General features: G+C 39.4%; 1 long non-coding RNA gene across 1 annotated transcript; it reads right to left on the bottom strand.

Moving 5' to 3' along the window:
* Positions 1-2703: 2703 nt before the first annotated feature.
* On the bottom strand, positions 2704-24019 carry LOC110296727. The gene is made up of 4 exons (XR_002378201.1): positions 23821-24019; positions 22849-22929; positions 15644-15731; positions 2704-3111 (listed from the first exon to the last, which is right to left on the bottom strand). It is a non-coding gene; the product is annotated as an uncharacterized LOC110296727 (long non-coding RNA).
* Positions 24020-25875: the final 1856 nt, after the last annotated feature.

The raw sequence follows: 25875 nt of genomic DNA, 5'->3' as shown, positions 1-25875 counted from the left end.
TCTTGTCTTGCAACTGAGATTGTTACAGAACCCGATGCCTTAAGCTCCTGTCGCCTTGACTCCCCCACCATGCTAAATCATATCTTTGAACTTTGATTCAAAATAAACTCTTCATTTGTAAAGCTGTTTTTATCAGGACTATTATTTTTAATTCATGCTGCCAACGAGGTAGCTAAAACCCAGACATTTAATATCGAACTAACTGTACCAGACTGTGTTAGCTATGTTTTCTTGTTGTTGCTGTGATAAACACAGTGACCAAGGCAGAGGGATGGACGTCTCTTTTGGCTTACGGTTCGACAAGGAGAGTCCATAATGACTGGGAAGTTACGTCAGCAGGCAGCTATGGCAGGAGACTAAGCATTACCCATCTTCACTTGCATGCACAAAGCAGACGGGGCAAACTGAACGTAAGGTGAGGTTCTCAATGTTATGAGAAAATGGCCCTCAAAATATACCTCTGAACTATACAGTTCTGCTCAGGCACTAGCAAAAGCCTTTAAAAACATAATAGAATGCTCTTCACAAATCTCCCTGTGCCTGCAGTCTCTCCTCATTAGAACTCTGGGTTTGATTGATTTATACACCTTGGAGGAGATATGGATGGAGAAAAGAGGGTCGGTGTGGACCAGTACCGGGAAGAGGTGGTGCTGAGATTGGACCCACTGGCGGGAGGATCAGTACTAGGTTCTCTTTCCTGGAACTTGTACCTTTAGAAAGCTTCAAGCTTCATTTCCTACAATTCAACTTCAGCTGCCTTTCTTTTGAAGTCGGACTGTGGGAATCCTTGATAGTATAGAAGTGAGTGATAAAAGGAGCGCTGGAGTTTTCTCCTCCTGTTGTCTGAAATGTCATCTTCACTAACGATTGTATCTCTTCCTCCACAGATGAAGCAGGGACCACACAGGGTCCCCGCTGAGCCTTCAGTATGGAACCAAAGGCCCTCATCCTGCGGCCTCTCTTACACTCTGGCAATCTCCCTTCAGTTTCTCATCTGGAGAGAGTTCCTTTTCCTTTCCAGCGTCTCAGCTCTTCTATCGCTCTGCGTGAGACATTGTGTCTCCTGTGCTGGAGTCATTGTGATAGTTTCTATTTCCCTGGAGAGACTTCTTGTGGATAGGAGAGCTATTGATAAGATCTTCTGATACTCAGCAGTTACTCGTCCAGTGTCCGAGAGCAGAGCGCTATCATCTGGGCTGTGTTGAATCATATGTTAAGGAGAATATTACAGAAATACAATTGATAAGTGTAAAAATATAAGTATTATAATTAAGAAAATGACTGAATTCAATAACATCTATTTGATGCAAAGCCTTGTATTTTTTAATTTATAACAATACTCAATATGGTGAAAGCATTAAATTTTTCTTTAATTTGGGGTCAAATAACATAGTCAAACAAATTGACTAATTTTTGAAATTTTGTTGTGAATGGATTGACTTTACGTAATTACATAAAATAAAACACCAGAGTATATTCCTGTTATAGTGTTTTATAAAAGGATTGCATATTTTTGTCTTAAAGATACGTGAGTAGGGAAGATGTATATAGTTTATATTACTCTAGATCAAGAAGAGAATAGCAATGACATATTGTTCTAGACACAGACCATGCCTCTACATGAGAAGCGGTTACCCTATCTGTAGTGTTACTGAATTTTGAGATCAGATATATTTTCTTGCTCCTATATCTTTCTTCCCAAATTTAACTCAGTTCTTTTCAGGAAGTGTGATACACAGTTATGTGTAGCATTACTAGTTGACTTATTTTACCAAACTGAAAGAGCACTTTTACGTACTTTTAAGAAACTAAAAGTATACTTCCTTCCACATCAAGTCTATAAAGCATGCATGTATGCATGCATGCATCACATCTATCCATCCATCCATCCATCCATCCATCCATCCATCCATCCATCCATCCAGAAACAGGTGTAATAGAGAAATGGTATAGCAAAAGCTAGACCTGGAGAAGAGGGGAGCTGCAGCCATTAGAGGTTTGCAGCTCTCCCTCCTTACACTAGGAGAAAATGAGGAGTCAAAGCAAATAGCAGGAGGTGCAGTACTCAGAATTACAACTGATTTCCTCTCAGTACAATGAACTGTGACCTGGTTTATATAGTTATCAATCGCCACAGTACGTTTTCCATTTTCCTCCAATACAGTGTTCTGTTCGCTTACCTCCTTATTATTTTTTAAAATAATTTAAATGTATATAATTTACCCATATTTGAGTATGTAACAACTTCTGAAGGTAAAAATCATTCAAAATTTACAAACATTTTTATGAAAGATATAAAAGTGTGTTCAGAAATTAAAAAGGGCTAGTGTAAAGGAAATTTCCCATTTTCAACCATCTTGACTCATGAAATAGTCAGAAACTGACATCAAAGCTGATTAATTATTTTCTGTTTAGGGAAGAAAGAGAAAGGGGGGACTGTAACGTCTCTTACTACTAAAATAAAGTTTTCTTTAGTAAAAATCAAAACAGTAAAAACTCAGAAATGGGAATAGGCAAGGGTCAGCAAAAGAGATTAATACCAATGTGACGGGATTCTGTGAACAGTGAGCTGGATTATCAGCCAAGTTCTCTTGCCTCTAACCCTGGCCACCTGGTCTCAATCTTGGGGACTCATATGGTAGAAGGAAAGAATTAAATAAAACCCATCACCCTACACACAAAGTAAATAAACAAATGTATTTTGTTTGGGCTTTTTCTTTTTTTTTAATGAGAAAATGAGCAGTTTTTAAGGAAATTAAAAACATTCATTCCACAGAGGACCAATGTCTTTTGTCACCTCTCAGGAAATTTAATCTGTAATGTAGAGGCTTGGTTCTATTTAAATGAGTACAGTGGAGCAGTGAAGTTATGATCTAGGCTTACAGATGTGTGATATAGTTCTGTGAAGAGAAATAGTTTATAAGTCTCTGAGGTTTTCCTCTTCATAAAGGTTTTGTCTCAGCCTCGCCTTAACAATATTGATTTTTCTAATTACTAAGTTATTACTTGGGACTTCCAATTCAGTGTGGTTGATTGGACACTGTTTCTTAGAGTTCACCACTTTCCAAAGATGTGTAGTAATAAAAAATCATAAAGCGTTCGAGGAGGTACCTAGAGAGAAGAACACACAGAGAATAGCGAAGTCAACCAATTTGAGAGAAGTGAAAAAAAAAACCCAGAATGCTAACTAAGGAGGCTAGATGAAGCTTTTGGCCCCCCTTTTTTACAGCAGGGACACAGAGGGGGTCAGTGGGGATGCCCTGAAGAAAGCTGGGTGCTAGCAGTTCATCCAAAGGCAGCAGAAAGGGGGGAACAGAGAGTTGGCTGAGAAAGTCCATGAGGAGCAGCTGGGCTCTTAGTGGGTGCAATGAAGACATTGGTCAAACTCACACCTTTCTTCCACTGATCCATTCTCTAAGGACATGGAACCCAAGGGACAAAAGCCACACAGGGGAATACAGACAAGCATAGTTTAATAGCAAGTGCAGATCATGATGGGCAAACTGGTCTTTCTGGAACTCCAAACAGCCGGGTGCATGACATAGAGGAAAACTGGAAATAAGGAAGCAGTTAATGGTTGGGGAGTGGTTAATGCAAGGGCCTCTGATCACACACATGTGCGTATGTGAGTGTACTGCTTACATACATCTTACATCTCACAGGGAAGAATTTCCTCCATCCACAATGAGTTTTGATATTGCAGCAGGTGGTCATACATGAAAAAGGGGGAAGCGTGCAAATCATGAACCTAAGTGCACCTTATCCACACCCATGCACATGTTGAGCTATAAGCAGAAACTTGATCCTCACTTGGCATGATTTTTGTTTTCAGAGATGCAGCTGTAAATTGTACCCAAATGATACATTGCTTAACCCAGGGTTTATCCAAGAGTTCTAGCAAGGTATAAAGTCATATCACATTAGCAGTCTCTCATTCCTCCTTTGGATATTGTAGCTAAAGGGAACAAGTGATTTGCTTTGGGAAGAAGATATCCTTACGTGTGTATTTAGACCACTGTTTACACCACTGTTTACCTTACAGAGGCATGAGGAGGTATCCTGCTCTTCAGTGGAATGCGAGTAACCATACCTGGTGTGAACACAGAGAAAGAGAGAGAGAGAAGCTACTATTTCCCATAACAGAGACATTGGTTATATTAGGCTATATGAAGTCAAGAAGATACAGAATAAAAATTATTGAAGCTTCTCACATATATTTCTCTGGAAAAAAAAAAGATCAAATAGAATAATAGAGCTAGAGAATTAAACTCTGGGAAGGACCAGCAGAGTGAGGAGGTTAGTGAAAGGTAGCAGATAGACCTAAGGACAGGACATAGCAGACACACAGGTTATGTAAGCCTGGGGACCTGACAGACTACACCAGGACAGCAGTTCATAGCACACTGCAATGGAGATTTTGTTCACTAAGGAGATCATGACCGTTCCCAGCAGGAGAGAATAATGGGCAGCTGCGATTGACGGGCATGGGGATTTGTTTCACTGTACCAAGCACTTTACTACATGGAATTTATCTCGGAACACTGTGTCATATGCCTCAGACAGACACAATGGATTTCAAGGAGGAAGCCATGCTACTTGACACACGTCAGTGTTGCTCGCCAGCCAGCACATGTCTCTCCACCTGCATTGACAACTGCCACCTCCACAGATAGTCAGCACGTGCGTGCAAGCTCCTGACATATGACATAACCACAAAGTGCGCGTGCTGGATGATTGACACCGCAAAACACATATTTTTTTATTACAAGGTGCTCTCTGCTTCTCTTCTGTTTACATTTCAATTCTGTAAAGACATTATTATTATTGGTAAATTGTATGTGTTGAAAGGTTGGGGTATACCAAAGGATGGCACAGTAAAGGCGTGTTGATAAAGACTCTGCTTTTTTCACAGATGAGCATCATTCATGATGTTGAGGGTCCAGTACCTTAGATGAATTCACTCATTGAAAATTCTTCTCCCAAACGCAGAGCCCAGCCAGTCTTTTGTCCTTAAATGGAGGCTGTCAGGCAGCTGTTCTCAGATATCTGAGGAGAGCTCCTAAACACGGCAACTTAGAGAAAGAGGAAACAAAACAAAATAAAAAGTAAAGCAAAAAAAATAAAATAAAATAAATAAAATCAAGAGGAGAAAAACATGACAACACAGGAAAAAACAAGGTGGTGTGTGTGTGTGTTCACGTGTGCATGTAACAGCAATTTCTAAGCTATATAGATGAGAGAACATATGTGCTCGTTGCCCTTTGCTTGTTTGTTCAAGGTCAAAACCAATTTCCTGATACCATAGAGCTTTTGTTTCTCTTATTTGCCCCCTACTCTCATGAGTGTAAGCTAGAGTTCTTCAGAGGCAACACAATGCAAGAAGACACACGATAAATTAGGATCTAAAATATCTTTGCGAATGCAGCTGTCTTCAGTTAAACTGGTCATTAAAATAGTATTTTTACTATCATGTGACAGGTTTAGTGTTATTTGTAAATTAATAAATGTTTTAATATAACTATGTGTCACTTAACAAGGAATATATGTTCTGAAAATTGCTTCCTTCACCAATTTTACTGGTGTGAAAATTTCCCAGAGTGTACTCCCTCAGACTCAGTTGGCTCTGGTGTGTCTAGTTCACATGGTCTGGAGGGACGGCTGTGTACACAGTCTCTCACGAACTGAAATGTCCTTATGTGGCACAAGCCTGCTGATCAGCTCTTGTGTCTAATACAATACCCACAAATATAACCTACACAAGAAAAGCACTTTGGGATCTTCAGTAAATTTTAATATGTGGGTTTTGGTGACCAAGATATTTGAGAAACAGTGAAGTCCAACTTGTGAAATGTGTATCACCTGTGCGCATGTATGTATACGTGCATGCAGAAATGGTAAACAGACACAAATGAATGTGCACACACACACATGCACACTTACATTTGTACTTACTATCCTAAGGACAATGACAAGGACCATGGAACAAACACAAAGTATCCTGATTAAAAAAAAAAAAAAAAAAAAAAAACAGAAGAGAATGTTTACATAGCCTTAGTGTTTTGAAGACAGAATAACTATTTAAAATAAATAATCTAGAAATTTAAATTTTAGTGGATGGGCTAGAGAGCTGGGTGAATGGTGAGGATCAGTTGCCTCTCTTTTAGAGGAGCTGGGTTCTTCCACACACCCACATCCACATGTACACTACCATCTATATCTTCAGTTGCAGGGCATCTGATGCCCCTCATCTGGCCCCTATCCCCCCCCCATGCATGCAAGTGATGTATGTAAACATAAACACACAAGAGTGTGGGTTTATGTCCACACACAAACAAATGAATAAAAAATAAATTTTTAAAAGTGTAATTCAATAAACTTCTCAAAATGAGTTGCAAAAGACAAAGTATACCGAATATGCAAAGGGGGAGAAAAGGCAAGAAAATTAGATAATAGGTCCAGAGGTTTCTGTATTCAGTAATGAGAAGTTCAGAAAAAAAATATTAAGGGCATTAATTCAGAGAGACAATACACAAAATCACAGAATTGCGGGACAAAACTTGCCAGAATAAAGGGTTAAATGGAGCAAATTGACCAACAACAACAAAATTACCCTAGGAGCCATGCAGTTCACAGCACTGAGGACCAAAATAACTAGAATCTCTCTTCCAAAAGCTGACAGATTGAGTATAAAAATAAAAATACTTGTAAGTGGAAAATGGTAAAATTGATGCACTAAGTCTTTTAAAAGATTAATTCTGTTTTGAGTTGTATACCCATGACATCCCTGTAGAGATATGTGGATCTGCGTGCAGTGCCTATGGAGGACAGAGGAGGTCAGCTGATTCCTGGAGCAGGGGCTACGGACAGTCATGAGCTGCCTGTATAGAAAACAGGGAGACACATCAGAATGTCATACAAAACCTCCAGGTCTGCAGTTTGAGGAACAGCCTAGCCATGAAAAGTCAGGATTCCCAGCAAAGCATTTCCAGGAGAAAGGAGTGAGCCTGTGGGTTTTCCCTCCCTCCCTCCATGATTGCTATAGGAGGATAATTGTTTGGTGTGGAGAATATTGGCACAGAGGGAGTGAAATTGGATTTGAATATAAGGGAATTATCCCATGAAGAAAAAGGGAAACTTGAAAGAAAAACTCACCATAACACATCACTCTCAACTTACCTGGGCAATAATTTATCTGAAAGCTATTGATCCCTTTCCAGCCAGCCCAAGTTGAAATCTTGTAAGCTTACATAGCAATGAAGAAAAACATAAAGGACAAACTAGGTAGATGACAGCGAGAACAGTCACTGTGAATGCCTAGAGACTCGGATTCAAACACACCAATTTATGTGTAGGATTTCAGGATATTTTTAAGTAGCAGTAGAAAGGTATAATTTCATATTTATGAAATTAAAATGAAATTTCACATACTCTTTTATAATATAATGATGATACTTCATACTTTAATCAGACAATCTGAAGCACTTTATAAACATTAGCAAATTAAGTCCCACAATACCCCATGTGGTAGTTAATAATAGTCATTCATTATATACTCAGTCGTTGAAATGAGACATCAAGAGATTAAATGATTTGCTTCAAGATCATGCAATCCCTGAGTTCCAGGGAACCGTTGTCGGCAATTGCCCATGTATTTTGCTCTAGCTGTCAATATTCTCTTACCATTTGTGTCACTTCAGATAATGGACTGAGCTCTCTATTTGCTGTCATTATCTGGAACGCAGGATCACTTGGCCACCTTACAAATGCATAAAATTTCCACATTTCCCCTCGGGTATGGTGAAGCACAAACCCAGTGCTTACCAAATTCCTTTTTATTTCCAAGTATATTTCTTGATGTGAGTTTTTTTTTCCAATGTAAGCATATTTTCAGAATAGCACCTATATTTAACAATTTATGCTTTGAAAAAATCTATTCACCCTTAATTAATCAAATATTTATTAGGTGATTTCTGTAGACCAAGCACTGCAGATTTAACTCTTACCATCATGAATCTTCATGTCTACCTACAAATGAAAGGATGTTTTTAACAGTGGTTACAGTAAAGGCAGCTGGGGGTTACAAAGGCAGAGTATGACACCAAGGAATCATGTATCTACACCCAGAATAGAAGTTACATCTGGTTATTATTTTTGTGGGACTGTTAAGGTGGAAGATAATGCCCACAGGCAGATTGCTGAAGCCTTGTGAGATAAAACTCTGGATAGTCAGTGATGACAGAGAAATATTCAGTTTGATAGCAAAGCATGCAGAGGAACAGAGAGACAGAGCGGGAGAATGAATCTAGCCTGTTCTGGAAGGCTCAGAAACAAGTGCAGAGTGATAATCTGTCTCTGCACTTCATAGGGGTGGTGGTAATGCTTCAAGACAAAGAGAACGCCTCAGAAAACTCACACTATACTTCCAGTACTAAATAACTATATCTATATCTATATCCATATCCATATCCATATCCATATCCATATCCATATCTATATCTATATCTATTTATCATCTATATATCTATATATCTATATCTACATATAGATATAGATATATATATATAGATAGATATATATATAGAGAGAGAGAACAAAAGTCATGCCCACCAGCTGCATGGCACTCTGCTGGGAAAACCCTCTCTTCTCCCCACACAAACAGAGCAGTGGCAGGAAGCCATATTTAAAAAGAATCCCCAAGTCTGCAGCTAGAAGGCTCTGGTGACAAAGCCGCTTCCTCATGGTTCAGTCTGCACATCCAAAGCAAGTGTCATCAGACTGTCTTCTTGTCTTCTGAGATTTGAATCTAGATAAAATGAAAGAACTTTTAGGTTAGTATCACTCAGTGTTTTACCAGGTAGCAATCTGCTCTGTATCATAGTCTGGAATGAAGCTCAGAGAGACAGGATTTCACATGTGACCAGCTCTGTGAGCGAACACTGTTCCTGAAAGAAAGCAGGCAGAGGCAGGAATACAACTGTGCCAATCAGTCATCCTCATTCCCAGAAGCTAAGCAAAGAGCCACATCCTTGCCTAAATGAGAGACAGCGTAGCACACATGGTCTGTTTGACATAGCTCTTCAACCAGCTTGCTGTTCCGTACTGTTTCATGTGGAGGTTAGAAAGGGATGCCAGGATAGTCTCTCATCACTGTCTACCATGTCTTCTCCAATAAAGTCTTTCACTGAAGCAGAAGGTTGTCATTTCAGCTAGGCTGGCAGCCATGAGCTCTTGGGCTCCAACAGTATCTGCTCCTCGGGACTCTGGTTACAGACATGAACAGCTGTACACCTCACCTTTATGTAGATACCAGAGATTCAAACTCAGATCCTCATAGTTGCAATAAAAATTCTCTCTAGCCTGTCTCCCCCTTTTATATCCCTCTCAATTTTTTAAAAATATTTTTTATTACATATTTTCCTCAATTACATTTCCAATGCTATCCAAAAAGTCCCCCATACCCTCCCCCCCACTCCCCTATCCACCCATTCCCACTTTTTGGCCCTGGCGTTCCGCTGTACTGGGGCATATAAAGTTTGCATGTCCAATGGGCCTCTCTTTCCAGTGATGGCCGACTAGGCCATCTTTTGATACATATGCAGCTAGAGTCAAGAGCTCCAGGGTACTGGTTAGTTCATAATGTTGTTGCACCTACAGGGTTGCAGATCCCTTTAGCTCCTTGGATACTTTCTCTAGCTCCTCCATTGGGAGCCCTGTGATCCATCCAATAGCTGACTGTGAGCATCCACTTATGTGTTTGCTAGGCCCTGGCCTAGTCTCACAAGAGACAGCTATATCAGGGTCCTTTCAGCAAAATCTTGCTAGTGTATGCAGTGGTGTCATCGTTTGGAGGCTAATTATGGGATGGATCCCTGGATATGGCAGTCTTAGAGAATCTACCCTGTCTAGGATTTCTCAATGAACACAGTGTGACTGGAGTTAAGTTAGGTGTTTAGATGCTTCAGACTCCTAAACACTGGGATTATTTTAATATCTTTGTATTTCTTTAGCTGTCTTCCTTTTCATTTTTATTATCCCCCCTTCATTTAGTTTTTATTCTCTATTTTCCTTCATTTATTTATAACAACTAGTCTTCACTGTGGGCTGTACAGCTTTTAGAATCACTTCCCAAGAGACTGAGGTGATTCATGAAATTAAATCAGCGGTGCAGAAGACACATCATGGGATCAGACCAAGGAGAAGGATAACCATGGCATGGGAGGATAAGAGAGAAAAGACTTCAATAAAAGAGTAAATAAACAAATGAGGATTAGTAAAATGACCACATAGTCAGAAATTCACAGAGTTAGAAATTTTGAATGTAGGCTGGAGAGATGGCTCAGGGGTTAAGAGCACTCACTGATTGCTCTTCCAGAGGTCCTGAGTTCAATTCCCAGCAGCCACATGGTTGCTCATAACCATCTGTAATGGGATTCTGGTGCCCTCTTCTGTTGTGTCTGAAGACAGCAACAATGTACTCATATAAATAAATAAATAAATAAATAAATAAATAAATAAATAAATAAACCTTTTTTTTTTTTAATGTTAGCAGTCTTGATTTTTATACCCTGCACGAGGTGTACAATGCTGCTCTCAGAAGACAGGGCTATTCAATGAAAATGATTACATGTACACACGCATATATGTATATAAATGGATATATATATATATATATATATATATATATATATCAAGTCATATATATATATATATTAGGTCATATATATATGGCTCACTTGTCATCAAGGCCGGCTCAGGGGTACCCCAAACAATACATGTCATTATAATTGTTCTTAGAATCCCATGGTAATTAGATAGTAAGATTCTATTGTGACAGTAAAAACCACAGTAGTTTTAGGACATTAAGCAATAAATCTTCCTTTGACTAGGAAATTTTCTAATTACTGGCTAGTATTTGTAATGCTGAAAGGAGATTTTTTTTTTTTTTTTGGCTTCCTGGAGAAGAATAATATCAATGGCCTCAATCCAGTGCTGGGATCCTTGTGCTATAATACTGTCATACTAAGAAAAGTATGCTCATTAATGCAATAGTAACATGATAGTTAAGTGAGTGACCATTTTTTAGCTGTATTTGAGGCTTCACAGGAGTATTTTATGCCTAAATTATAAACTTAATCGAAAGTCCATGACTGATGAAATCCTGGGCACGAGAAGAGAAGTAACTGATTTTTTTTCCTAAATAATCTTGTCAGACTAACTTCTTAATATTTATGTTTATACTAATAGATTCTAGCTGCTCTTCACATTGGTCAGATAAACTTCCTTTGCTTTGAATAGTAGTTAATACAGAGACTCATAACTCAGAATAAGAATAAATGGACAGTCATATATGGTCCACCTATATCTGCCCCGTTTTCTTGATCAAAGGCTTGGCAAACATGGAAGGCTTGCAGAGAAACAGAAGAGTTAAATGGCATTAGGTTGAATAAACCTAATAGACATCTTTGGAATATTTCACCTAAATTTTGCACAATGCACACTGTCCCAAGAAAACCATGAAATCTCCTGTAACATAGGCAGCAATTGGAAGAGAAAAGATGTTTTAATATGAACAATAAAAGATAGTTTATTATTATTATTAGATGTGTGTGTGTGTGTGTGTGTGGTATTTGTATCACATTCAAGCTCTACCCTCATTAAACTCTCTTATCTCCTTCCTAATCTCACTGCATCCTTTCTTCTTCTTCCTAACAGCCCCCTTTCCCTGTTCATGTCCTTCACATATGTGTGTGAGAGAGATGTGCTAAGGTTGATTCAAGTGACTCTCAGGAGCATGAGTGAGTATTTTATACTAGAACATGGGGAACTAACACATGATCACACTATTAAAGAAAAGGCCTCCCCATTCCCAAGCAATAAGATCTCATCAAGAAAGGTGGGGACTCGGGAGCCTCTCTTCATTCTGTAATGGAATGTCAGTAGGTCTTTCTTGTCTAGATATCTATAGCCACTATAAGCAAAACAACAATAGGAAGCTCTGTTCGATGGCCCATGACCTCCTCAACTGCAGGTTCTGGATGAGACTTACAGTATTAGGTATGACTTTCCCTCCTGAAAAGTAGACCTCAAACTCAACAAGAAGGTGGCTAATTAATCTCATTATAGTCATGCCACCATCGTGCCAGTGGGCCCAACTTGTCTGGCACATTGGTGTTTTGTGTGAGATTCAGCTTTACCTCACTATGGCACACAACTGAAGTGCATGATTGCTTCAATAGCAGAGTCTTCCTATGAAGCTCTGAGAGGCAATCAATAGCAATGACAGCAGCCTATGTTGTTCCAGAGAGCTTCCCTGGAGCATCCCCGAGGCATCCCTGATTAACAACTTCTAGGGAAATATCCCACACTTCAGACTAGCATGTTTGTTTAGTTACCATTGTCTTCTGGGAAGAACCTTAACCCCAAGCTACCTACCCCAATCCAAATACTTTTTATAACTATATTTCAAATTAGCTTACAAATGGTAGTGTTTCAAATACTTTTTATCCACTGTTGTTGTTGGTTAACGATTTGCCAATAGTTCCTTCTCTTCTAAAAAATTCTCTTAAAATTTTCTACCAACAGTAACCCCCCTTTTAAACTAGAACTAAACAGAAAAATAAACTGCAGGACTTACTAAAGATACTGGGAAGCAACAGATGAATGACGAGGCCTCATTAACGAAATCATGAGGAAAATTAAGCATTTTCCAGAACTGAAGGAAGAAGAAACCACGGTAAACCAGAATATGTGAGACCTTGTAAAACAGATTTTATTGCTTTAAGAGGGACAATTGCAACTATAAATGCCTATGTTTAAAAGGAAGCAGAAACATCTTAAATAGAAAAACTTAATGGGATACCTCAGAGTCTTAGAAAAACAAGAATGAAAATTCAAAATCAGTGGATGGAAAGAAACAAAAATTGAGGCCGATTTGGTTGAAATGGAAAAGAAAAAAATGAAACAAGAAATGGATAAATGAAGTGTTGGTCCTTTGAAAAAATTAAGTGAGACTGGAAAAACCTATCTCTAAACTAATCTGAAGAGAAAGAAGCTCCAGAGTAATAAAATTAGGAGTGTCTAGGAACATTTGGGCATTCATTTAATATATTGCAATGAATTATAAACTATACAAGAAATCAGTAAGTATAAAAGTAGAACATGTGACCTCCCAAAAATTAAGGCAGAAAAAAGTTTAAGTAGATCTGTAACAAACAGGGAGGTTGAATAGTAATAAAAATGCTCTTGCAGCTGAAGAGATGGCTCAGTGGTTAAGAGCACTGATTGGGTCCTTTCAGCAAAATCTTGCTAGTGTATGCAATGGTGTCAGCGTTTGGAAGCTGATTATGGGATGGATCCCTGGATACGGCAGTCTTTAGATGGTCCATCCTTTTGTCACAGCTCCAAACTTTATCTCTGTAACTCTTTCCATGGGTGTTTTGTTCCCAATTCTAAGAAGGGGCACAGTGTCCACACTTTGGTCTCCGTTCTTCTTGAGTTTCATGCGTTTAACAAATTGTATCTTATATCTTGAGTATCCTAAGTTTTGGGGCTAATATCCACTTATCAGTGAGTACATATTGTGTGAGTTCCTTTGTGATTGTGTTACATCACTCAGGATGATGCCCTCCAGGTCCATCCATTTGCCTAGGAATTTCATAAATTCATTCCTTTTAATAACTGAGTAGTACTCCATTGTGTAAATGTACCACATTTTCTGTATCCATCTGCTTGTGGACGTTGTACATCGTGGTGCGGAGCCTAGTGCGCACCACGATGTACAACGTCCACAAGCAGTCTCAGGGTTGTTTTGATTTGCATTTCCCTGATGATTAAGGATGTTGAACATTTTTTCAGGTGCTTCTCTGCCATTCGGTATTCCTCAGGTGAGAATTCTTTGTTCAGTTCTGAGCCCCATTTTTTAATGGGGTTATTTGATTTTCTGGAGTCCACCTTCTTGAGTTCTTTATGTATACTGGATATTAGTCCCCTATCTGATTTAGGATAGGTAAAGATCCTTTCCCAATCTGTTGGTGATCTTTTTGTCTTATTGAAGGTGTCTTTTGCCTTGCAGAAGCTTTGCAACTTTATGAGGTCCCATTTATCGATTCTCGATCTTACAGCACAAGCCATTGCTGTTCTATTCAGGAATTTTTCCCCTGTACCCAAATCTTAGAGGCTTTTCCCTACTTTCTCCTCTATAAGTTTCAGTGTCTCTGGTTTTATGTGGAGTTCCTTAATCCACTTAGATTTGACCTTAGTACAAGAAGATAGGAATGGATCAATTCGCATTCTTCTACATGATAACCGCCAGTTGTGCCAGCACCATTTGTTGAAAATGCTGTCTTTTTTCCACTGGATGGTTTTTTCTCCCTTGTCAAAGATCAAGTGACCATAGGTGTGTGGGTTCATCTCAGGGTCTTCAATTCTGTTCCATTAGTCTACTTGCCTGTCGTTATACCAGTACCATGCAGTTTTTATCACAATTGCTCTGTAGTACAGCTTTAGGTCAGGCATGGTGATTCCACCAGAGGTTCTTTTATCCTTGAGAAGAGTTTTTGCTATTCTAGGTTTTTTGTTGTTCCAGATGAGTTTGCAGATTGCTTTTTCTAATTCCTTGAAGAATTGAGTTGGAATTTTGATGGGGATTGCATTGAATCTGTAGATTGCTTTTGGCAAGATAGCCATTTTTACAATGTTGATCCTGCCAATCCATGAGCATGGGAGATCTTTCCATCTTCTGAGATCTTCTTTAATTTCTTTCTTCAGAGACTTGAAGTTCTTGTCATACAGATCTTTCACTTCCTTAGTTAGAGTCACGCCAAGGTATTTTATATTGTTTGTGACTATTGAGAAGGGTGTTGTTTCCCTAATTTCTTTCTCAGCCTGTTTATCCTTTGTGTACAGAAAGGCCATTGACTTGCTTGAGTTAATTTTATATCCAGCTACTTAATTGAAGCTGTTTATCAGGCTTAGGAGTTCTCTGGTGGAATTTTTAGGGTCACTTATATTTATACTATCATAACATCTGCAAAAAGTGATATTTTGACTTCTTCTTTTCCCAGATATAGGTGTCTCTTGTGAGACTAGGTCGGGGCCTAGCAAACACAGAAGTGGATGCTCACAGTCAGCTATTGGATGGATCACACGGCCCCCAGTGTAGGAGCTAGAGAAAGTATCCAAGGAGCTAAAGGAATCTGCAACCCTATAGGTGGAACAACATTATGAACTAACCAGTACCCCCGAGCTCTTGACTCTAGCTGCTTATGTATCAAAAGATGGCCTAGTCGGCCATCACTGGAAAGAGAGGCCCATTGGACACACAAACTTTGTATGCCCAGTACAGGGGAACGCCAGGGCCAAAAAGTGGGAGTGGGTGCGTAGGGGAGTTGGGGGGGGTGTACTGGGGACTTTTTGGATAGCATTGGAAATGTAAATGAGGAAAATACCTAATAAAAAATTAATTCAAAAAAAAAAAAGAGCACTGACTGTTTTTCCAGAGGTTCTGGGTTCAATTCTCACCAATCACATCGTGGCTCACAACCATCTGTAATGGGATCTGATGTGCTCTTTTGCTGTGTATAAAGACAACAGTATATTTATATACGCAAAATAAATAAAATCTTTAAAAAGCAGATTATCTTACCTAAAAGCTCTAGGCCCAGATACATTTACTGCTGAAATTGTCCAGATCTTCAAAGAAGAACCATTATCAATGTTCCTGAACCCATTTCCTAAAATGGAGAGAGAGAGAGAGAGAGAGAGAGAGAGAGAGAGAGAGAGAGAGAGAGAGAAACCTCTATAAAAATCCCTTCATAAATTATTAACAACAACAACAAGACAGTAGTAGACCAATCTCCTGCCAAGTGTGGATGGAAAATTTCTCAATAACAGACTTAAAACTGATAAAAAATTACGATCTTCTTTGCTAACCCAACGGACTTCTTTACAGTGGTGAGCTTAGAATTAAACAAATGAAATCATAAAAACTCAGAAGAGGAATTTGTAAAACTAAAAATAAGACAGCCAAATAAGCAACAACCAACCAAGTAAAATACAATGAAGATGTTGATGCATAGAGAAAACCTTCTGATAATATGAACACAACTATAAAATTCAAGCAAGACAACTTGTAACACCAAGGAAAAAGACCCGTTTTAAGGGATTATCATTTGTGTTTATATCCTTATGTTTTAAACTTAGCCATGCAGTCCCTAATACCAAAAAATCATCTATAAATTCAAAGTACAATAGTATATCATGTCATAAAATCACCAGGGGGATCACATTTCTATATAAAAGAAAAAAAAAAGTATTCTATTTCCCTGACACAAAGATCTAGGAAACCACAATGACATCGCAGATGGTAAAAGCACAACAGAAACTCCCAATGGTACAAGCCTCACTTGGATCGTTCATTCTTGGAACTATTTCAAGTTTTTCAATTTCTTACCTTCTCATAAAACTCAAAACAAAGAGTGCCATGGTTCAGCTGCCCACGTGGGGAACTTGTTTCTCATCTTTTACTTCATCAAAACAATAGACAGAGCAATGTAGAGCTTCTTTGTGGCCCCTTCCCCTTCCCTCCACTTTTTATCTGCCCCACTGACTACTGTGTAGCTTCTAATAATTTATAACATGGAGGCTGAAAAATAAGCATCCAACCCAACCAGCATGAGTGAGGAGATATCAGGGCAAGAGGTCAGCAGTGGTTTCTGAAAAGGACCATTTTATAAATTATTTAGTTGTGTATTGTCAACTCAGATCTGACTTAGTTGCAAAGGAGTTTGGGAAAATATGTAGATAATTTTGGGTGACTCTATTATGTTAAAATTTTAATGACCACAAAGCAGGTGGCAGGGTAGATTTGGTCTGTAAGCGCTAGGTGGTTGACAACTTTATTTAGTCTTTTCAGAGAAACCAGAAAGTACTCTGAATTTCATAAAGCCAAAATATCTTCTAACTGTCTGAAAGCAATTTTTTTCTCAAATAAAGACAAAAACATTAAGTTTGTGGGTGATATTTGAATTGCTAATACTCACATTAAGATATGTGACTAATGATGAAGATTTTCTTGAACCAAGATGCCCATGTTCCACAGAAGAATAAACCTCAGACGAACATCTTTGCTATCCTGCTGGAGAGAAGCCCATTAATAGCAACACACTATCAGGGTATCAGAGGCTTAGGACATAATGTCTGCTTTGTGCACACTTTGACCCAAACTCAGGAAGCTATTAAGTGATGTTTGACTGAACAGAAGCTCTGATCAAAATGGCACCTGAGGGCTGACTCTAATTGCATCTTACTCCTGTGACTCTAATTGCTTCACTCATTTCTCCCAAACTTCAAACCCCACTAAGATGCTCAGTCCATTTTTGCTGACTATGCACCCTCCTGGTGCACAACTGGGTCTCAGGCTTCCTCATCATCTGTCCTATTGATCAGCTTAGCCCAGCATAATAGCCAACCTTTCTCACGTAGCTTCATGGCCTTTGACTCATGGGAGTGGCTAAATGCAGTCTGAGTTTAATCTGCTTCCTAGTTTTTTCTGTATCTTCATCCAAACTTTACCAGATCATCCTTACATCACAGGAGTGGCTGCAAACCTCCGACAGATTCTCCACCCTGCTATTGTGACTTGGTTCTCTCTTTCTTCAGAGATGCTCCAAAAGCTCTCTGTTGGCTTCACAGAGCAAATGTAACTTTTTACTTGGTTTCTTTTCTTTCTGTTACAGTGCATCTTTAGTTTCATAGTTTTGCATTTGGTGCAAATGTGGAGTGATGGGGTCCTATGATCAGAATCTTCCAAAATTATACCTGGAAGAGGACAGAGCTACTATTCTATTCCTAGATTAGATATGCTTTCTAATCTTACTGGTGTTCACTAATATTAATTTCTTGTAGTTATAAGATAGACGTCCCCCATGTGTATCTCTCTGTTGGCTAGGGACCAAGCAAACTATGTAAGCCATTTGACTTCCTCATCACACCTTATATCAACGTCTTTCACAACATAGAATTCATTGTCTCTTGGTCAGCAACAATTGATACCTCTGATGTCCTCATCTCTAACCACATGGGGAATTGTTTTAGGGGTAACGCTACTCAGCAAGGTTCATTCAAGATGATATTTTTCTATAAATTAAATAATTATAGGAGCAATGTTGTCTCACAACACAGTACCTAGAGTGCTGTGTCCGAATGTTACTCTGAGAGTAGGTGCCACCACGAATGTCACCTTGGAACTCTTCCTTTAATCTCTTCCTAACTCTCAGCTAATATAACTCTTTTGTTCACTAATTAAAAAGTGATTATAAATACTCAAAGAAATGCTCTGATACTTTTTTTTGGTGGGTCTTCCAGCCTGTTCTCATCTGAAGACTTCTTATACAAGGTTTTCTCTTCCAGTATCCTTTTGTGTTACTGTGATAGGAACAATGATCAAAAGTAACTTGTGGAGGAATGGTTTTGTCATCTTCCATGTTACAATCTATTAGAGACGGAAGCCAAGACAGCTACCTCAGGTAGGATTCACAGAGGAATGATGCTTAAAGACACATTACCTGGCTCATTTTCAGCTCCCTTTGTTATATAGCACAGACCCAGCTACCTACAGATAGTATCATAGGTAGAGGGCTAGGCCTTCCCACATCAATCTAGAAAACACCGCTACGCATGACCACAGGTTACTCTGCTGTAGGCATTTCCTCAGTTGTTGGTTCCTCTTCCTAGGTGCATCAACCTAGGCAACCAAGATGAAACCTTGAAAGTTCAGATTTATAACTATACCTGAATTACCCATTCTCTAGTCCTACAGTCAACTCCATATGTTCACAGGGTCTTACACAAACCACTCGACTTCAGAACGTGGGCATTCTAATTATCTTCCCCATAAACATTCTCAGCCACATGTGAACAGTCTACAATATAACCAAACAGATTTATATTTTCCCCACCAGCAGCTCATTCCTTTCACCAGTAACCCTAATTATCTAACTGTATTCATCTGTGACTCCCTCCAGAACTTACACAAATCTGTCTTGCCTCCTACCAGTATTCCTAGGAAAGTAAATGATACCCTTTTTTAAGGGAAATATCACTGTCGGTTACCATTTTCTGGTGACACTCAGCATCCATCACACTGTTCAGTTCCTCTATGAAACACTCCCCACTCCTAAGATTCTGGACATCACGTGTCCTACTTCTCTGTAATGATGGTCCATGTAGCATCCTTCCTGAACCTTGTTTATCTCTATACAAGACATCATCTTTAGCTAATAGTTCCACTAATACATTGTAGCAATTCTTGAATTTCCATCATTGCATTCATATAAAAGCAGTCTGTAACCAAACTGTTTGGCCTCACCTTCAGACATATCTCTTCTTTGTTCTTGGTTCTACAGCTACTGACAAGCTGACACCCTTCTTTCCAAATCAATGGCAGTCCCATCCTTTAACCATACTCTTCCTTCAACTCCTGCTCTACCAAGATTCCTTCTTTCCATCAACCTGTATGACAGTGTAAGACAGAAAGTGTATTAGTTAACTACCTTTACTGTGAAAATAACATATTTTCATCCACACTAGAGATAAAGGTTATATTTAGAGAGTCTGTTGAACAGCAAAGAATCAGGACCTGGTCTGGTCTGTCTCACCTACAACGATAGATAGCTTTGCTGCCTTTATAAGCAAATAAGAAGATGGACCCTGTGGTTTTGCTCACAGATGAACTAATGGTATTTTCCTCAGCATCACTGGGACTTCTGTTTAAATGACACCTTCCTATCTGTAATATTGAAACTAGAAGCCTACCAGTCTCTTTCCATTTACTAACCCCTTTGTTTCTCTACAATACTACTACTGTGTTACACTACAGTTCTTACTTACTGCATAACATCTATAACCTACAGTAGCATAGAGAAACCATGGGAGCAGCCTTTTCTGCTTTATTACTGACATATTCCCTATCAATAGAGCACAGTTTGGTACATAAGACTATTCACCAAGTATTGAGTATTAAATAATTTAGAATGCAATATGCTAATGATCAGTCAACATTTATATGCCAACTCTAAAACTCTGCTAAGTCCCCTTGATTCACAATTTTGGTTGTGACACTTGAAACAACAAAATACAATTATCAGATGTTAATTGCTAATAATAACACAATTAAAGAATAATTTTGTCATAACCATCTTCTATAAGTGTATTTTACTATATTCCTAGTATAGGTATGTAAGAACTTTGCCCAGATATGGAATGGTCAGGCTATGGGGCATGTGCATGGCCTTTTGGATAATGACAAACTGTATTCCAAAATTTTCAGAAACGAAATGAATACATGACATTTCTTCTTGCTAGGTACGGATGAGAGTAAAGGGGGTGTGCTTGGGATATGTCTAGAAATGCCACGGAGACTCTCAGGAAAGCTTTCAACCATGTAAGTGTCCTAAGCTTATATGGTTATGTACATATCCTAAGCTTACGCGGTTAATCTACAAAACCAAACGATTCACTTTAGCTAACGTACAAATGAGTGATAAAAGGATGATTCACAGAAGTTCCAGATTACTGTTTGACTTGTCCCCGAGCAGAAAACAGGGACTGGAAGTATTTGCCATGGCAGAGACTTCAAAGATACTGGTCATGTATTTTTCTCCAGGGATCTGCTTTATTTAATATTTTATGATTCACATGTATATGTTTTCTATAGATCTTCTTTTATATGTATAAACTAAAATAGACTTTATCCATATAACTCCTGTTTACTGAGCGTGTATGATCTATTCAGGTTCAGTTTGTCATTCCTTCTCATAACCAAGGAATCAATTGCAAGCATAATAATTAAAAACAAAAGGAACACAAACAAACTGAAAGACGAAATGTTGGAAAAGAGAAGACCAGCTCACGGAGACCCACCTTACACATAGGCAAGAACAGTTTATGACCTAGTGAAAGAATCATAGTGTGTGACTGCAGAGTACAACTTTTACAAAAGACACTGAACAGTTGTATCCACCCTCTTGTTTGCTGCCCTTCAGTGAGGCAAAGCTAAAAGAGACCCTGTGTTTTAAATGGCATTTGAAATGCAGCTTCATGGTATCCATAGCCTATCACCCTTACAGGAACTGGTATGAGGCCTGGAGGTGCTGACCAGAAGCACGGTGCTGAAATGCCAGGCACAGCCAGATTTGGCTGCATTCCGGTGGATGCCGCACCCACACCCTTTGGTCATATTCTCTGGACTCTCATTTCTCAACACTCAGGAGGCACTTGGGAAGAAAGTCTGCAGACCTGCAGGAAAGACTCGTGCCTCACCTCTACCTTTCAGCTCTCTCTGACTCAGAAGCAACTCAGCTATCTAAGCCACTTTTACATGTCCCCCGGCAGTGATTATGGAACTGCACATACAGTATCGTATAAATTAAACTAAGTGAAAAATTAACTTCCTGGAGAAAAACCACATGCTGTCCTCCTCCAAAATATGTGTTCATCCTGACCTTTCAGAGGCAACGACACATCCCAGCCTTTTAACTTCATGAAAATCTTTCTCGATAGCTTACTCCCAGGGCAGATTTATGTCCGGAAAATTTGGAGTTGCTTACCAAAAGGATGAGAGTCATTTATTTTCCTGTTTCTGGTCTGCCACATGAATGAGATAACATCAGCTAAAATATTCAGCAGAAGCTGGTAGACGGGTTATATATATATATTTTTTTCTCCTTTCCCTCTTTGAGACCAGTTACCTATTTAACTCCATCCTGTCAATTAAACCGGAGAAAAAATGCAAAGAACTAATTAGGCAACTGTGTAATTTTAATTAGCTGTTTTGATAATTAAACTAATTAGTTCCCCTGTGTTTCCACAATATGTGGTGGACTGGTTTTGATATCACAGCTTCCGAGTTCCATTCCATTAGTTAATTAGTCACTTTTGCATTAGAAAGCTTTATTAATGGCCTTAATTTGCAGTTGAAATGAGAAATCTGCTGTCAATAATTTGGATAATTGCCTACTGTTTGATTATAAAGTACAAAAGTAGCAGAGCCCCATTACATATGCAAATCCCGGGGGGTTATTTCCTGGATGCTTAGCTTTCTTGATCTACATTTCATCCTCTCTTGCTTTCTGTTTTTTTTTTTTTTTCTTGACCCTGTTAGGGGGAAGAGAATCCAGCTTATTAAGAAAATGAAGGCCTGTTTTCTTCCCCCCTCCCTTCCCCTTGTCCTGTACTGCATGTATGCTTGTGCCTGCAATTGTTAAAGTTATTGCTTGCTTTGTACCTAATTAGTGTCCTTGGAATTAAATGAACAGCTCTGTATACACCTCAAGCTCCTGCAGCCATGTTTGTGCATTGAATAATTGATTCTACTCTGCTAATCAGATAGGGACATAATGAGCCAGTTTAATTAAATGGGGATCTAACCTGGTGAACACTGGGAAAATATTTGCTCATTTACTTAGTAAAAGGCCACAGTTGCTTTTCATTGGATGGAAGGGAAGGTTACAGAAAGTAAAGTAGGCTTTCAGAGCGGCACATTACAGTGGTCCACGACCACGGCTGGAAGAGCAGAAGGGTCCAGTTGGTTTGGGACTGGGGGCCAGCGTGGGAAGACTTTAATCAAAGGACCAGAAGACGCCGAAACGGCTGCCAGGTTTCCCTGACTCTCCCGAGGTGTGAGCACTGCTGTTCTGCTATGCACAGGGAGGCAGGTTTCTCGGTCATACATGGTCTTTAGTGATTTCCAGAAAGAATTCAACTCACTGCCCTGCCAGTTGGCGCCCGTGCGACCGCATAAAGGTAAGACACTGATGCAGTTTGGCTTCTTGGCCAAGCGACAGGACTGACCTGATTGTTTTCCTGTGACCCTGTGGAGGGTGCCTGCTGGAAATGAGTAACCAAATGTGCGCATCTCCTGCAGCCTTATTTCTGTGCAGAGGAGAGAGAGAGAGAGAGAGAGAGAGAGAGAGAGAGAGAGAGAGAGAGAGAGAGAGCAAGGCATGGGAGGGAGTAGTGCAAAGTTCTCTGAGCATGTTCGAAAAGGGAATTTCTTCACACTTCAGGGGCAGCAGTTGATCATTTTCAAACTTCAAGCTGACCACAGCAATGGTTGCGTGTGTCCACCCAGGTGGAATCTCGGGAGCGCGAAGACAACGCTGGCCTTTAAGCGTAGACATTTACCCACATTTTCAGTTCCACATTAAGTGAGACACATCAGTATCCATATAATCAGTGAAACATGGTCCAGTTCACCACAGGCACCACCATGCTCCTCTAATTCCTACTGCACATCAGACTAACTTTAGCTGCAGGGATCAAACACTGGGAGGCCGATATAACCACACATGGTGCTCATCTGCTGGGGTGCAGAGGGATGAAATAGCATATTGACCCTGAATCTATACTCTGAGTCATAGCAATTGTCATTCTGCCACTGTATCACCTTGTTGCCGCTGGCAATGTAATTAAAGCTGTGAGGACTCATTTTCCATCCTTATCTCTTAAGCTCCTTTGAATCAGAAACTGTTTGTCTGTGGTAACACAGCAAACCTACTACAAGGCTATATGTTTATGTATGAATGTTTGGTAGCTTTTCCATTTGGGGGGCCGAGGATGTGGACATGATTACCAACATTCATCTGAATAATATGTACGAACAAGTGCTGAAGGCCCGGTGTACTGGGCACATGCAGCAATTCTTGTCCATAGTGCCTTGTGAATTTTTATATATGCACAGAGCCCAAAGATGATCTATATAAATAAACATATATGCTGCACACACGCATGCACACATGCACACAGAGTCTAAATTTTACTCACCCCCTTTGCTCCCCTATTAAAATTCCAAACGGCTAAGAGGATTTTCTCAATTTAGTCATACTTTTAATCTTCACTGAAATGACTGATGACTTCTTATAATAAAAAGTTGACAGGCTTACATTGCGCAGAGGTGGATTAGTTCCCCTTGGTGATGAGGTTTTCTTTTGTGCACCGTGTGTCTGTTTGATGGAGGTTTAACAGAAAGCATTTTGGCAGAAATTGGATGCAGCAGGGATCATCTGGAGATGGCTGCTGTTCGATATTAACTGCACACAGTAACTTTTTTTTCTTCTTCCTTTTTTTTTTTTAATGTTCTTCAGCCAGGTGACAGAGAGAATGAGCCAAATGTTGTTTCTTTCTTCTTCTTTTTTTTTTGTTTTCCTTTTTTCTTTTTTTCTTTTGCAAGTAAAGTTTTTTTTTCCTTTTAAGGATAAAGTATTTTGCAATCTGCAAACACCTCAAAGTACACTTATTGTACTTGGCCCATTGTTTAATCAAAGCATAGCAAAGAGGCTTGCTTTGCAAGGAGGTATGAGTACATAGATAGTTGAGATGTGTGTTTCTAATTACCAAATGACTGGGGCACTGTACACATCCACATGCAAACAGGAGCTGGATACAGGTAAGAATTAAACGTTTAATGGAAGATATACTTTTGATACTTGACTAAAATTTAAAAAGGGGGAAGGTGGGACTTGAGGACTGCCCATCCTTAACTCTCTCCTGAAATACCTGCTTATTCCTCATTAGAAACATTAAGAATCTCATAATAGAGACTTACCCAGCTGTCAAATATTATAAAACATGCTCTGAACCATATGTATACATTTATACTTGTAAATATTACACACTGAGCAAATAAACAACAAAATGGATACATCTCCTCTGACAGGTAATCTCTGACCAGGTCAGTGGTCCATAGGCTCTATACCCGATGCACTCAGTCCAGTCATTTGCAGTGTATCACTCTGCATTTGACATGAGGACAGTAGGCCTGAGCGCTCCTGTCCTGTACAAGTGAGGATTTCCTTTAATCAAGAGCTTGATCTGTGTGTGCTCATTTAACACACCAGCGAAGCTATCCTATCTAATAGCAAATATGTATCTCTAAAAAGAGCAGTGTTCTTTGAAATATGTGAGAATTTAATTACTGCTTTAATTCTCTGGTAATAAAGAAAACCTTCAAGTCTGCTCACAGTGGGAAGTTCTTAGGTCCCAGCAAAAGTCTTCTGATAGAGACAGCACAAGTTTAATCTGCACTTACCTCGGCTGCAGAAGGCAGCATTGACAATCCTGCCTAGCTTGTCAAGTTTCAAGGACTTGCAATCCTTAATTTAAACCCTTGTGAGATCTATGGGGCCTGTCAGTCTGGTTAATTAAGGTCCTCATCTTTCACCCCATCCTCTCCACCAAAACAAAATCTGGTTCTTTTTTTTAATACCACTTAAAGTGTTATCTACTGATTAAGCAAACAGGTTCGAGTTTAAGTAGTCTATCTTAGGAGACTAAGTGGAAGAGCTTTTGTTCTGAAAGGGAACGCAAAGTAAAATCTAACTGGTGAGTGTCAGAGATTGGTCAACCTTGCCTTCCTCAGCTCTCCCACTTCAGAACTAATTAAAGAAATGTTGAATAATCCAGGATGTGAAATGATGGTGGAGTGGTGTTTATGTCACCATGTTTGCCAGGACTTAATTTGTGAGCAAGGGAGCGAGCTTCATGTATGTCAGATGACACTCCGAACTGGGAAACACCAGTTCCTTCTCATTTGTAAGATCTGAGTCGCTGGCAAGCTTGACCAGGAAAATTTGTGAATGAAAATTTGGTATCCTGTGGGAAAACAGTGTCATTTGCAAAAATCTCAGGCTGAGGTCATCAAGATGGTTCTTTGCGTGAAGGTACCTGCCACCAAGTCTGAAGATCAGAGAGTGATCCCTGGGGCCCTCATGGTAGGAGGGCAAAAGCAACTCCTAGAAGCACGAGCGTGCGCACACACACACACACACACACACACACACACACACACAACCAGTAAATTAAAATGTAGTTAATCAAATA

This window comes from Mus caroli, chromosome 6 (assembly GCF_900094665.2).
Source record: "Mus caroli chromosome 6, CAROLI_EIJ_v1.1, whole genome shotgun sequence".
In the NCBI taxonomy this organism is placed as follows: domain Eukaryota; kingdom Metazoa; phylum Chordata; class Mammalia; order Rodentia; family Muridae; genus Mus; species Mus caroli.
Note: the sequence above shows the minus strand (reverse complement) of the source record. Positions and strands in the feature narration are given on the sequence as shown.